We start from the raw sequence: 15718 nt of genomic DNA, 5'->3' as shown, positions 1-15718 counted from the left end.
ATTTTATCGGAAAACTGGCATCTTGAGAATGTCATCGAAAAAATGAAAGATGAGAGATAAGGCGAGGACGAGTGGAGCGCGGTGGTGACTGGTGGTCGGAATGGGCGGAGGCATGGGGATGGACGGCGCCGGCAGGCGGCAGCGGCCACCATGCGTGCTAGATTGTTCCAGAGACTTGTTCCTTTTTTAATTGCTAAGCAATGAGGTTGCGGGAGATAATGATGTGGAGAGAGGTGCGGGTATCTTTTGTAAAATTATCATAGTTTGCTTTCTATCCTCAGATATAGGTCATACGGTCTCTATTACAAGATGGCAGGCACACCATCACCGCCAACTCGTTTTTTTATAAGGGTACAAATGATAAGTTTGCTGACTACTAAAGTAAAGTGGAATTTGTCCATGTTATGCAAGTAAATAAAGGTGATTGTTTATCATACGGGTAAGGTTGGATGAAGGGTGGTAGGAACAAATGCTCCGCCTAGAGCATGTGTGTGTGAGATGGAGTCTTAGTGTGTGTGGGGTGTGTGTGTGTGTGAGAGAGAGAGAGAGAAAGAGAGAGAGAGGAGAGAGAGAGATGGAGTCTTAGTTTGTGTGTGTGTGTGAGAGAGAGAGAGATGGAGTCTTAGTGTGTGTGGGGGGTGTGCGTGCGTGCGTGCGTGCGTGTGTGTGTGTGAGAGAGAGAGATGGAGTCTTAGTGTGCGTGTGTGTGGGGGGTGCGTGTGTGTGTGTGTGTGTGCGCACATGTGTGTGTGTGTGTCGTGGGGTCCTCTGTGGAGGATGTAATTTAAGTGTGCATGGCTTCATCATAGAGAGGTGATGTGTATGGCAGAGGCCACCAACGATGGGGTGCAAGAGAGAAAATGCTCGTAGAGAGGGAAGAGAAGGTGTGTGTGCGTGAGAGGAGTCGACATCGAGAGAACGTGTTTGTTCGAGAGACACCGAGGAAGACTACTATATATCGATGGTGCATGTAGGCGGGAATTAAACAAAGGGATGGTCTTATTGGTTTCGGGGATATAGGGGAAGAGTGAGAGGCGGGGGGGGGGGGTAGCTAGAAGGAGATTGTTAAGTGTGAGTGTGTGTTTTACCCATCCAGGCGGAAGTTATGTGCACAAAAGAGGAGAACGATTCGATGTGGCGTTAGGATTGAGGGTAATTAAACGTATGGAGACATAGAGACCTTGAACGAGCATGTGTGAGAGGTATACATGTATACGTGGGACGTGTGTGTGTGCGCGCGCGCATGGTTGAGATAAAAGAAAGAAGACATAAGTCATAAGATCAACGACATGGGAGAGACGGGTCGGTATGACAATATGCATGCATGTGAGAATGCAGGTAAGAAAGCCCGACAATTGAGCATGTGTTTTTGTCTTTAAGAGAGAGTGGCGTGGGCTGGAGCATGCATGTATGGCGAGCAGAGGGAGTGAGGCGCAACGATTGCGCAAAAGAGACCAACCTATAAATGCATATGTATGGAGAGACATATATAGTGTGGGTGATAGGAAGCAAGACTCCGTGCGAGAAAGAAATGTTGACGGAGAAACTACAGATAGATACAGAGATGGAGATGCTAGCTAGAGGGACATCCGCTAGTTTGGGTGTTGGAGATGACCGTCGGGTGGTTCAAAGGGTGAAGTTATATATGTGTGTGAGAGGGCACTTGACTGCATGTAGAGAGAAACATATGTAGTGTGCGTGATAGGAATCAAGAGTGAGGGCGAGAAAGAAGGTTGATGGAGAAACAGATAAATAGAAAGATAAAGATGCTAGCTAGTGTGCGTTAGAGATAGGAGTCGAGTGGATCAGAAGGCTGGGTTATGTCTGTGGGTGTGAGAGAGATAGAGAGAGGGTGCATGTGAGTCACATACAAACAGATATCAGAGAGAAATGAGATCCCGAGAGACGGAGTTTTGTGTCTGCGAGAGAGAAAGATAATTCACAACGAGAGTGATAGCTAGAGAGACATACGAGGGAACGCAAGATATCTCTAGGGACAGAGGGTGTGTGTGAGCGACATACAAGAGAACAATGGAGAAATATGAGACCCTGGGAGACAGAGTTTGTGTTTGTGTGTGAGAAAGAGATATTGAAGAGGAAGAGTCGTAGGTTCTCATATCTAAGGAGCGAAAGACATCTCTGTATGAGGGGTGTGCGAGTGGCACACATGGGAATAGTAGAGAGAAATGAGACCCCAGGAGACAAAGTTTTGTGTTTGTGTGAGAGAAAGAGATTCCACATGGAGAATCATAGTTAGAGACACATAGCAGGGAGCGAGATATACTCAGAGAGAGATAGAGTGATGAAGGTCGAGGGAGAGAGTACTGTCAGTGTGTTACGAAGATAAAAGATCATTGTCGACATACAGGTAGCACGAGAGATACCTGAGAGACGATGAACGCGTATAGGTCTAGAGAGATAGTCCTATATAAGCATGAGTGATAGCTATATGAGATGAATATCTGGATTAAAGGGGATTCAAATATTTAAACTGGAGATCACGACATCGATAATATCATAACGCAAATTGGTGTATAAAACATGCATATTCATTTGAATTTGGGCACACGTGTAATGTTATATAGTTTATCAATATTGGTGATCCATAGATTCTTCAATTACAAACAATGCATGGTTTATATGCAATTAATGTCTAAACGGGATTACACTATATGTTGCGTGTGTGAAACACATTATACATGTTTGAGAAGTAAAAAAAACTGCATGAAACACACATTAATTGGAGACAGTTAGCGAGGAATGCATACATTGGATTTCAACATAAAGTGGTTTCAAATATTTGAAAATCCAAATTGATGGATACAACCTTATGAATCTGAGATCATGTCATTTGTAAACCATATTTATGTATAAATGGTGTTGTGCTTTTGAAAGTATATATAAAAAATGATGTACATAGAATGTAATTCCAATTGAAAATGGATCCTGCCCGGAAAAAAATAGAATACAAACGGGATTCGAATTGAGTTGGCACGGTAAACGTGCACTCTGCAAAATTTGAACGAAGCGGGGAAAGTCGCAGTAACCGCCCGAAACCAAAATCTGCGAGATGGAATTCACTACTGCCTATCCCTGCCACGCAAAGCCTATCTGCAGGATTTCTATAGGTTTCGATAGGGGTAGGTTTGTAATTTCACCCAAACGTGACGTAACCGCCTCTCACCCAGATTCATACACGGTGGGCGCCAAAACACAGTGTGTCCTCGGCCGAAATCGACTCCCTCCCCGATTCATATTCATACACGGTGGGCGCCAAAAACAAACTCTCGTCGGCAAATATTCGGTGTATGCGAGATTACCGTCCTATCCCCAACCGACTAATGTTGCTGTGATGTAGTAGAAATTTGAAACGGGGGCTAAGTTTGTAAATTTGCTCGCATTTGTGACAAGCGCGCCCTGAATACATGGTCCCCCCTTCCTCTCTACCTCCCTTTTCCCCATTCGTACTTCGTGGGCGCCAAAACACCCTCTCCACCCCACCCTCCTCCGTCCGCCGCCGTCCGCCACCCCATCCACCGCCGTCCTCCTCCACCATGCCGGAGCTGATACTCCGACGCCGCCGTCCATTACAAGAGATCGACCTCTCTCATCCACGGCTTCGGACCGGGATCCTTGCATCCCGTCCTCTCGCTTCATCCCCGCCGTCGTCCACCTTGCCAGCGCCGCTCCTACGACCGTCTCGTCCACCACGCCCCGCTACCACCGTCTACCCTCCTAGATCTGCTTCCACGCCGCCGACAGCCATCGCTACCGCAGCACCGTCAAATTCTCAGCAGATGCGCACACGGCGCCGCACCAGAGGCGGTACTCTTTCGTATCTGCTCAACTTACTTATCGCAACAAGAAAATAGATCGCCACTGCTTTACTCTGATTTCTTTTCTTGGTTGCGAAGTTGCCTTTGTCCGGTTTGCACCTTCAGATCCGCCATGGCACGGTCAACACTATACTCCCAATGCTTATGGTTTTCCCCTTTTATATTCCACACTAGTTAAATCACAGTAGACTACATTTCAAAATTGGGTCAGTCGATTTTTCAGAGCTCGCCGGAGTTCGCCGGTGCGATCGAAGGGGCTCGGGTGGTTGTGGGGCCTCGCCGAACGAAGAAAACTCGACGCGGGTGGGGGTTGGGGCGGGGGTGGGGGTGGCGGAGGAACATAGGCGGTGGGGGCCGGTGGTCCGGCCGGTGGCCCGTGCGGTGTTCTGTATGGGAAGAATCAGAGACGAAGAAGAAGAAGGGTTAGGAGACGTAGGATCTTCATCCAACCACCTGAAATGGTCGAGAGACAGCTGGGAGTTGCATTCTTAATGTGCTCTGGTTCATCATGTGTGGGCACTGCGCAACCAACATTTTATTATCCAAAATCTGCTTGCTCTTCTTTACCATGTTCCTCTTCCGTTCTTCTTTAATATGTACTCTCTTCGTTCCTAAATACAAGTCTTTGTATAGATTCCACCATGGACTACATATGGAGCAAAATGAGTGAATCTACGCTCTAAAATGTATCTGGATACATCTGTATGTGATCCATAGTGGAAATCTCTACCAAGACTTATATTTTGGAACGGAGGGAGTATGATAGTAGTACAGTATGTTCCTTGTACTGAAGATGAGCAGGGACATTTGCAGTGTAGAGGTCTATACGGTCGGTTGTGATGGACACTTTGAGCCTCTTTGATTCGTAGGATCTTGTAAACATAGGAATAGGATTTGTAGTGGCCTACCCACTTGAATCCTATAAGAATAGCAAGGAAATGCGGGGAGCTGTGTCGCCTTTGAGAGTTACACTGATATTAACAGTACCGCACCTTCACTTGGAGAGAGCTAGTATCCGAAGCCTTTCTAGCCGTATCGGCAATACTAGCACATATATTCCAGCAAGTTCCACTTTGCTGATTTTACTCTGATGCTTAAGGTTTTCCCTTTATATCTACACTATGATCTGTGTAGCTGCTTTGTGTCGCACTAGCAGCAGTCCACTCTTGAAGCTAAACACTGCAATGACTTACAAAATTGGCACCAAGGCATTGAGTGCCATTCTAGATGCAATGAAACTCATACGCTCCCCACCTGTTGATTCTTATTCAGAATATGATCCTAATGACTATTCTAACCTCGAGGAGTCAAAGGCAGATGGCCTGTCCTGTTCACCCATCAAGGTGCCTGTTCTAATTTGGCAATGTTTTATTGATTGCGGGTATCTTGCATATGTTGTCGTGCATTTCTTCTACTTTGTTGCACCGCCATCTGCTTAGTTTACTCATCATATATGTCGAGATGCCATGCCCATCCATTATCAATACATATTCCATCTGTCATCATACCATGTTTTTCATTCAAATGTTGTTCTTGTGCATCAGACATCAAAAAGGAAGAGGGTGATTGCCAAACCTGAAGGCGCACCAGCAATGTCCTTGAAAAACGTGGTTATGCCGGAGAAATCAGACAGCACCCCACTTATATTGGCTGTACAACCAGTGACACAAAATGTAGGACCGACTCCGGCAGACTGTACCCATACTTCACTGGCCACAGCACTAGCCCCACCACACAGTACCTGCACTCCAGCAAAAGGTATACCGATTTCATTTGCCATAGCACCAGGTGTACCACAGAAAAATCCCACTCCAGCAAAAAGTACAGCAAGTCCACCGGCCGAAGACCTATCCCAACTGCAGAGACGGCCAATTCCTGCAGATTGGAACCCCATTCCATTTATTCCCAGTTTAAAAGGCAATGCTTTCAATGTTGTTAGGGACTACATGCATATATTCCCATCATGGGAAGATTATTGTGAAGACAAACACCATTTTCACATCTTCCTGTCCAACTTACGTGTAAGTGCTATTATTCATGGTTATTATTTTCCTGTTTTCTGCTGATTGAACACATCAATGATTTACATTACATTGTTGTAACTAGGCGAGGGTCAATCTGGATAGTCATGACGAGAAAAGCTTGCTTGTGCTTTTCAAGGAAGCATTGCAGCAGTATCGGTGTTACCTGAGGAAATCACACTTTGATGGCAAGTCTATAAAGGAATTTCCGGTGAAGTCTCCTGTGCTAAATTTATAAGACATTGAATGGAAAAACCTTGTTATGCACTGGTCTCGTTCCCAGGATGAGGTACTGTCTATGAAATCACATGACAATTTGAACCTCTACTTTTCCGCATGTGCCTTACAGATCTTTTTTGCAGGAAATCTGCTCGAAGAAGAATTCCGGTTTGACAAGAACGACAGGATATCGCAAATATGCTGCCCGTTTCTTTGCTCTTGTTAGTACCTGTTGTCCTGTATCACTGTACTTGCATACATACCTGGTTCATTATGTGACAGCAGTATGCATGATAGCTTGCTTATCAATTGTTCGCTCCAAATTATCTGATCTGTGTGAATGGTTACATTAGTGTAGAATATATCCAATGCCAATGTTTTTTTAGCTCTGCATTGTTCTTGTAAGTACATGCTGTCCTTTATCAGTGTACTTATAATGACAGGTAGTTGTACATGTACCATCACTCCGCAGCTTATTTTCCTTTGCCCTCCATTTTCTACACATCAGATCTATATTTACTCTTACCATAAGGTTGGTACTGAAGAAGTTTAGCTGTGCATTGCTCTTGGCTGTACCTTTTGCATGTATCGCTGCACTTACATTTATAGCTACTTGGTTATGTAGCATCACTCTTCATCTTATCTTAAATATTCTCCATTTTTCGTATATTATCACATCTATATTTACTCTTAACAAAATGTAGAATAAAGGCAATGCTTTTGAAGAAGATTCTGTGGTAAACTTCTTGAATTGCCCCCCCCCCCATCAGCATGGACAAGGCCTTTATAGAGCATGTCTTCACCAATAATGTAAGTTTGTCCATCTCAAGCCTTCAAACTTTGTTGTATATATTTGGTTAGGCATGACTGCAACAGCCGTTTATTTTTGGTGTTTGCATCAAATTGCTTGTTTAAAGTTTATTATGTAGTTCATAAGCAAAAGTTTGTCCTTTCTCAATTTAAGTTTTCAGTTGTACAACCAAGTTCCTTCTTCATACCATGTAAATTAAACTATACAGAGCAAGTGATCTTCTTTTGCACTGCATGTATGCTTCTGTTCTTCATCCGTAATCCAGTGGTGTGGTGAACCTACCCACTATAGCACAATGTCATATTCTGCAATATCTTAACTATGAACAATGTCATATCATTCTACTATTATTTAAACCGTCTCTTTATTTGCCAATCTGAAATGGTATAAATTGACAGCACACTAACCATTGATACTTATGAGTTCTTGATCTGTAATCCAGTAGTGTCGTGAAGCTGCCAACTCCTTCATAATGTCATTTCCTGCCATGTCTTGACCTGAACAATACCATATTGTGTTAATGCAATTTTAAACTGTGTCACTTTATTCGTCAGTAAGAAATGTGATGAATTGTCAGCACTGATACTTTTATGTGCAAAACATGTCATCTGTCTGCTTGTTTATCTTTCAGAGTGAGGAAGATATAAGTGTTGAACAAGCGCAGTCTCATCATGTTGCTCAGCTGCTTGCGCTGCAGCTCCCCAGCAGGGCTAACCTTTCTTGAACTCTATTGAAGTGATGTTGGTTTTGTATATTATTTTGTCGGCGTGTTTATTTGCACTGGTGGCAATCTTTGATGCCCAGTGTATGTAATCTGCTGTCTGCTTGTGCTTTATTATCATAGTGGCGAACTTTGATGCCCAGTGGATGTAATATGCCGTAATTTCTTTATTGTATAGTCTAGGTTTTTTCTTATTCACGATGCTGCAGTTATTTTACTGTATATATATCCTGTCTTCGCAGTAAACCGGCCAAACCGTAAAATTACGGTACATAATCGGGCCGTCATGCAATCACGATGTAGGTTGGGCCTGAAACGTGCCGAACAGCTCATGGGCCGGCAGCAGCACGAAATGAAACCCGGCCCATGATTGTGCGAATCAAATCACGGGCTTTTAACAGGCCAAAATTGTCTCGGTCCTTGTTTGGCCCAATCAGATATCGGCTGCGAGCAGGCCGGATGCAAACCAGGCCGTAGTTAAGCCCAACTATATGACGGGCTTTTAACAGGCCGAAATTAATATAGGGCCGAAATGTTAAACGGGCCTTTAACAGGCCAAAACTAATATCAGGCCGAATTACTAAGTGGGCCTTTAGCAAGTGGGCCCAAAAGCATAGTGTCCAGTTGACGGGCCGAATCTGATATGGGCCATAATTGAGCCCAAAGCCTCTTAAAGGGTCGGACCTGATCTGGGCCGTAATTTGGCCCAGAACGTGGTAGGCTTTTAACGGGCCGGATCTCATATGGGCCAGTATTAGGCCCAGAGCGTGGCAGGCCATTAATGGACCGGATCAAATATGGGCCGCCATTTGGCCCAAAACATGGCAGCCAGTTAATGGGCCGGCCTACTAGGGTCCTCAAAATCTTGTGGGCCTACAGCTGGGCCAGCCCATCAATGTCAGCGAAATCTCGTGGGCCTTTAGCTGGGCCGGCCCATTATGATCTGCAAGAATCTTGTGGGCCTTTACCTGGGCCGGCCCATTATGGCACACAAAAACCTTGTGGGCCTTTACCTGGGCCGGCCCATTATGGCCCGCAAAATCTTGTGGGCCTTTAGCTGGGCCAGCCCATTATGGTCCGCAAAATCTCGTGGGCCTTTAGCTGGGCCGGCCCATTATGGTCCGCAAAATCTTGTGGGCCTTCAGTTGGGCCGGCCCATTTAAACTTGATGGGCCGGTCCACGTGTCAACATATCATAGGCGCGTCTCGCCCATTGGATGAGTGACACCTGTGCCAACGCGGACCTGACACGTGTCTCCTCCAGCCAATGATGATTTTACACGTGGAAAATCCCCATTGGTCGGGGCTGTTAACGGGTTATCGGATCCAAAACCCGGCCCGATAGCTTAACGGCGTTCTGTTACGGTGGATGCCACATGTCGGTCACCCTTGACGAAAGCACTTCTATGACGCGTGATTTATCGTCATGGAAGTGGACACTTCCGTGATGATAATTTTGGTAATGTCATGGAACACTTCTACGACAGCACAGGTATGACTATCTTGATTCTGTAATAAATTTGTCATGGATGTACATGCATGACAAAAAACGCGACCTACTGTGACAAACACGTATCATCACAGAAGTGTATTTTTTTTAAGTGCATGTTCATTGCAAAGTTCACAAGGATGGCGATAAATATTGAATCTTTCAGCACAATCATCTAGCCTTTCTTGTAACCATTTAGTTTCCAAATACTTATGACTCCTGCAAAATCTATCTTCTCTATTTGGTGCGTACTTGCAAATTCTATGCACTCCACAAAAGTTGACATGCTTATATGACATATTTTCATCATGACTAGTGCAATCATCATTAGTACTATGGATATTCAAAGAGTTTGTACTAACAACATTGCAATCAAGCTCATCATTCAAAGATTTAGTGCCAAACATTTCAATGCATTCTTCTTCTAGCATTTTGGCACAATTATCGAAATCCTTATTTTCACGAAAGACATTAAAAGACGAAGCATATGAGGTACCCTTAATTCCATTTTTTGTAGTTTTCTTTTATAAACTAAACTAGTGATAAAACAAGAAACTAAAAGAATCAATTGCAAGATCTAAAGATATACCTTCAAGCACTCACCTCCCCGGCAACGGCGCCAGAAACTGCTTGATGTCTACTACACAACCTTCTTCTTGTAGACGTTGTTGGGCCTCCAAGTGCAGAGGTTTGTAGGACAGTAGCAAATTTCCACCAGGATGAAGATGGTCTCTCTCAAGCAACCCTGCAACCAAATAACAAAGAGTCTCTTGTGTCCCCAACACACCCAATACAATGGTAAATTGTATAGGTGCACTAGTTCGGCGAAGAGATAGTGATACAAGTGCAATCTGGATGATAGATATGAGTATTTGTAATCTGAAAATATAAAAACAGCAAGGTAACTAATGATAAAAGTGAGTGTAAACGGTATTGCAATGCTAGGAAACAAGGCCTAGGGTTCATACTTTCACTAGTGCAAGTTCTCTCAACAATAATAACATAATTGGATTATATAACTATCCCTCAACATGCAACAAAGAGTCACTCCAAAGTCACTAATAGAGGAGAACAAACGAATAGATTATGGTAGGGTATGAAACCACCTCAAAGTTATTCTTTCTGATCGATCTATTCAAGAGTTCGTACTAGAATAACACCTTAAGACACAAATCAACCAAAACCCTAATGTCACCTAGATACTCCAATGCCACCTCAAGTATCCGTGGGTATGATTATACGATATGCATCACACAATCTCAGATTCATCTATTCAAACCAACACAAAGTACTTCAAAGAGTGCCCCAAAGTTTCTACCGGAGAGTCAAGACGAAAACGTGTGCCAACCCCTATGCATAAGTTCAACTGAACCGGCAAGTTGATCACCAAAACATACGTCAATTGAATCACGTGATATCCCATTGTCACCACAGATAAGCACATGCAAGACATACATCAAGTGTTCTCAAATCCTTAAAGACTCAATCCGATAAGATAACTTCAAAGGGAAAACTCAATCCATTACAAGAGAGTAGAGGGGGAGAAGCATCATAAGATCCAACTATAATAGCAAAGCTCGCGATACATGAAGATCGTACCACCTCAAGAACACGAGAGAGAGAGAGAGATCAAACACATAGCTACTGGTACATACCCTCAGCCCCGAGGGTGAACTACTCCCTCCTTGTCATGGAGAGCGCCGGGATGATGAAGATGGCCACCGGTGAGGGATCCCCCCCCCCTCCGGCAGGGTGCCGGAACAGGGTCCCGATTGGTTTTTGGTGGCTACAGAGGCTTGCGGCGGTGGAACTCCCGATCTAGGTTTCTTTCTGGAATTTTGGGTATATATAAGAGGTGTTGGAGTCGGGAACTAGTCAGGGTGGTCCCCGAGGCAGCCACGAGGTAGGGGGGCGCGCCCAGGGGGTAGGACGCGCCCCCACCCTCATGGTGGCCTCGGGACTCCTCTGATCCATCTCCAGTACTCCGTGGGCTTCTTCTGGTCCAAAAATAAGCTCCGTGAAATTTCAGGTCAATTAGGCCAAAAGAGTCTCGGGCTGCCCACGAGGGTGGGGGGCGCGCCCACCCCCCTGGGCGCGACTCCCTACCTCGTGGACAGCCCGGAGACCCCCCCTGACTTGTTCTCTACGCCAAAACCTCCTATATATACAGAAACCCCCAGAACATAACCTAGATCGGGAGTTCCGCCGCCGCAAGCCTCTGTAGCCATCAAAAACCAATCGGGACCCTGTTCCGGCACCCTGCTGGAGGGGGGGACCCTCACCGATGGCCATCTTCATCATCCCGACGCTCTCCATGACGAGGAGGGAGTAGTTCACCCTCGGGGCTGAGGGTATGTACCAGTAGCTATGTGTTTGATCTCTCTCTCTCTCTCGTGTTCTTGAGGTGGTACAATCTTGATGTATCGCGAGCTTTGCTATTATAGTTGGATCTTATGATGTTTCTCCCCCTCTACTCTCTTGTAATGGATTGCGTTTTCCCTTTGAAGTTATCTTATCGGATTGAGTCTTTAAGGATTTGAGAACACTTGATGTATGTCTTCCATGTGCTTATCTGTGGTGACAATGGGATATTCACGTGATCTACTTGATGTATGTTTTGGTGATCAACTTGCGGGTTCTGTAACATTGTGAACTTATGCATAGGGGTTGGCACACGTTTTCGTCTTGACTCTCCGGTAGAAACTTTGGGGCACTCTTTGAAGTTCTTTGTGTTGGTTGAATAGGTGAATCTGAGATTGTGTGATGCATATCATATAATCATACCCGCGGATACTTGTGGTGACATTGGAGTATCTAGGTGACATTAGGGTTTTGGTTGATTTGTGTCTTAAGGTGTTATTCTAGTATGAACTCTATGATAGATCGAACGGAAAGAATAGCTTCATGTTATTTTACTACGGACTCTGGAATAGATCGATCAGAAAGGATAACTTTGAGGTGGTTTCGTACCCTACCATAATATCTTCATTTGTTCTCCGCTATTAGTGACTTTGGAGTGACTCTTTGTTACATGTTGAGGGATAGTTATATGATCCAATTATGTTATTATTGTTGAGAGAACTTGCACTAGTGAAAGTATGAACCCTAGGCCTTGTTTCCTAGCATTGCAATACTATTTACGCTCACTTTTACCACTTGTTACCTTGCTGTTTTTATATTTTCAGATTACAAAAACCTATATCTATCATCCATATTGCACTTGTATCACCATCTCTTCGCCGAACTAGTGCACCTATACAATTTACCATTGTATTGGGTGTGTTGGGGACACAAGAGACTCTTTGTTATTTGGTTGCAGGGTTGCTTGAGAGAGACCATGTTCATCCTACGCCTCCCATGGATTGCTAAACCTTAGGTCATCCACTTGAGGGAAATTTGCTACTGTCCTACAAACCTCTGCACTTGGAGGCCCAACAACGTCTACAAGAAGAAGGTTGTGTAGTAGACATCAAGCAGTTTCTGGCGCCGTTGCCGGGGAGGTGAGTGCTTGAAGGTATATCTTTAGATCTTGCAATCGAATCTTTTAGTTTCTTGTTTTATCACTAGTTTAGTTTATAAAATAAAACTACAAAAAAATGGAATTAAGGGTGCCTCATATGCTTCATCTTTTTAATGTCTTTCATGAAAATGATGGGAAGAAAAATTGTGCTCAAGTACTAGAAGAAGAATTACATAGAATGCTTGGCATAAAATATGTGAATGATGAGCATGATTTCAATGTTGTTAGTGTGAATTATTTGAATACCCATGATGCTAATGATATGCAAAGCCACAAGCTTGGGGATGCTATGTTTGATGAAGATGATATGTTTAGTCCCCCAAGTTTTGATGAGCAAATTTATTATGATGAAAGCATGCCTCCTATTTATGATGGTTATTGTGATGACACGTATGCTATAAAGAATAAAGATAACCATGAAATCTGTCATCATGATTTTAATTTTCAATTGGATTATGCTTCACATGATAGTTATTTTGTTGAGTTTGCTCCCACTACTATTGATGAGAATAAATTTGCTTATGTGGAGAGTAGTAAATTTTGTATGCTTGTAGATCATGAAAAGAATGCTTTGTGTGATGGTTATATTGTTGAATTCATTCATGATGCTACTGAAAATTATTATGAGGGAGGAATATATGCTTGTAGGAATTGCAATAATATCAAGTTTCCTCTCTATGTGCTTAAAGTTTTGAAGTTATGCTTGTTTTGCCTTCCTATGCTAGTTGATTATTGTTCCCATAAGTTGTTTGCTCACAAAAACCCTATGCATAGGAAGTGGGTTAGAATTAAATGTGCTAGTCATATTCTTCATGATGCTCTCTTTATGTTTCAATTCTTATCTTTTATGTGAGCATCATTGAATTCATCATACCTAGCTAGGGGCGTTAAACGTTAGCGCTTGTTGGGAGGCAACCCAATTTTATTTTTGTTCTTTGATTTTTGTTCCTGTTTATTAATAAATAATTCATCTAGCCTATGTTTAGATGTGTTTTTACATTTTAATTAGTGTTTGTGCCAAGTAGAACCTTTGGGAAGACTTGGGTGAAGTCTTTATGATCTTGCTGTAAAAAACAGAAACTTTAGCGCTGACAAGATTAGCTACAACTTTTTACCGGATAGTGCTATTTAGTTGATTATTTTTGTAGATGAATAATAGACAAATTCCTCGCGTCGAACAATTTATTTTAGAATTTTTGGAGTTACATAAGTATACGTTTATACAGATTACTACAAACTGTTCTGTTTTTGACAGATTCTGTTTTTCGTGTGTTGTTTGCTTATTTTGATGAATCTATGGCTAGTATTGGAGGGTATGAACCATAGAGAAATTGGAATACAGTAGGTTTAACACCAATAAAAATAAAGAATGAGTTCATTACAGTACATTATGATGGTGATTTGCTTTCTTATACTAACGGAGCTTACGAGTTTTCTGTTGAGTTTTGTGTTGTGAAGTTTTCAAGTTTTGGGTAAAGATTCGATTGACTATGGAATAAGGAGTGGCAAGAGCCTAAGCTTGGGGATGCCCCGGATGGCATCCCCTCTTTCGTCTTTGTTCATTGGTAACTTTACTTGGAGCTATATTTTTATTCACCACATGATATGTGTTTTGCTTGGAGCGTCATTTTATTTTCTTTTATTTGCTTGCTGTTTGAATAAAATACCAAGATCTGAAATTCTTAAATGTTAGAGAGTCTTCACATAGTTACATAATTTTTCAACTATACATTGATCTTCACTTATATCTTTTGGAGTAGTTTGTCATTTGCTCTAGTGCTTCACTTATATCAGAGGATGATGTTAGTTTTATTTTTGAAGAAATTGATGAACTCTTAGTGCTTCACTTATATTATTTTTAGAGCCTTAAACATCATGGTAATTTGCTTGGGTTATAAAACTAGTCCTAATATGATGGGCATCCAAGAGGGATATAATAAAAACTATCATATAAAGTGCATTGAATACTATGAGAAGTTTGATTCTTTATGATTGTTTTGAGATATGAAGATGGTGATATTAGAGTCATGCTAGTTGAGTAGTTGTGAACTTGAGAAATACTTGTGTTAAAAGTTTGTGATTCCCGTAGCATGCACGTATGGTGAACCGTTATGTGATGAAGTCGGAGCATGATTTTTTTATTGATTGTCTTCCTTATGAGTGGCGGTCGGGGACGAGCGATGGTCTTTTCCTACCAATCTATCCCCCTAGGAGCATGCGCGTAGTACTTCGTTTCGATAACTAATAGATTTTTGCAATAAGTATGTGAATTCTTTATGACTAATGTTGAGTCCATGGATCATACGCACTCTCACCCTTCCACCATTGCTAGCCTCTCTAATACCGTGCACATTTCGCTGGTATCATACACCCACCATATACCTTCCTCAAAACAGCCACCATACCTACCTATCATGGCATTTCCATAGCCATTCCGAGAGATATTGTCATGTAACTTTCCACCGTTCCGTTTATTGTGACACGCTCAATCATTGTCATATTGCTTTGCATGATCATGTAGTTGACATCGTATTTGTGGAAAAACCACCGTTCATGATTTTCAACATGTCACTCTTGATCATGCAAAGCCATTCTGAGATATATTGTCATGTAACTTTCCACCGTTCCGTTTATTATGACACGCTCAATCATTGTCATATTGCTTTGCATGATCATGTAGTTGACAGCGTATTTGTGGCAAAACCACCGTTCATGATTTTCAACATGTCACTCTTGATTCATTGCACATCCTGGTACACCACCGGAGTCATTCACATAGAGTCATATTTTGTTCTAAGTATTGAGTTGTAAGTAAATAAATGTGTGATGATCATCATTATTAGAGCATTGTCTGAGTGAGGAAAGGATGATGGAGACTATGATTCCCGCATAAGTCGGGATGAGACTCCGGACGAAAAAATAAATAAAAGCGGCCAAAGAAGCCCAAATAAAAAAAAAGAAAAAAGAGGCCATAAAAAAGGAGAAGGCCCAAAAAAATGAGAGAAAAAGAGAGAAGGGGCAATGCTACTATCCTTTTACCACACTTGTGCTTCAAAGTAGCACCATGATCTTCATGATAGAGAGTCTCCTATGTAGTCACT

Source organism: Aegilops tauschii, chromosome 7 (assembly GCF_002575655.3).
Source record: "Aegilops tauschii subsp. strangulata cultivar AL8/78 chromosome 7, Aet v6.0, whole genome shotgun sequence".
Classification (NCBI taxonomy): Eukaryota; Viridiplantae; Streptophyta; class Magnoliopsida; order Poales; family Poaceae; genus Aegilops; species Aegilops tauschii.
The sequence above is the reverse complement of the archived record's forward strand: the minus strand, read 5'-3'. Positions refer to the sequence as shown.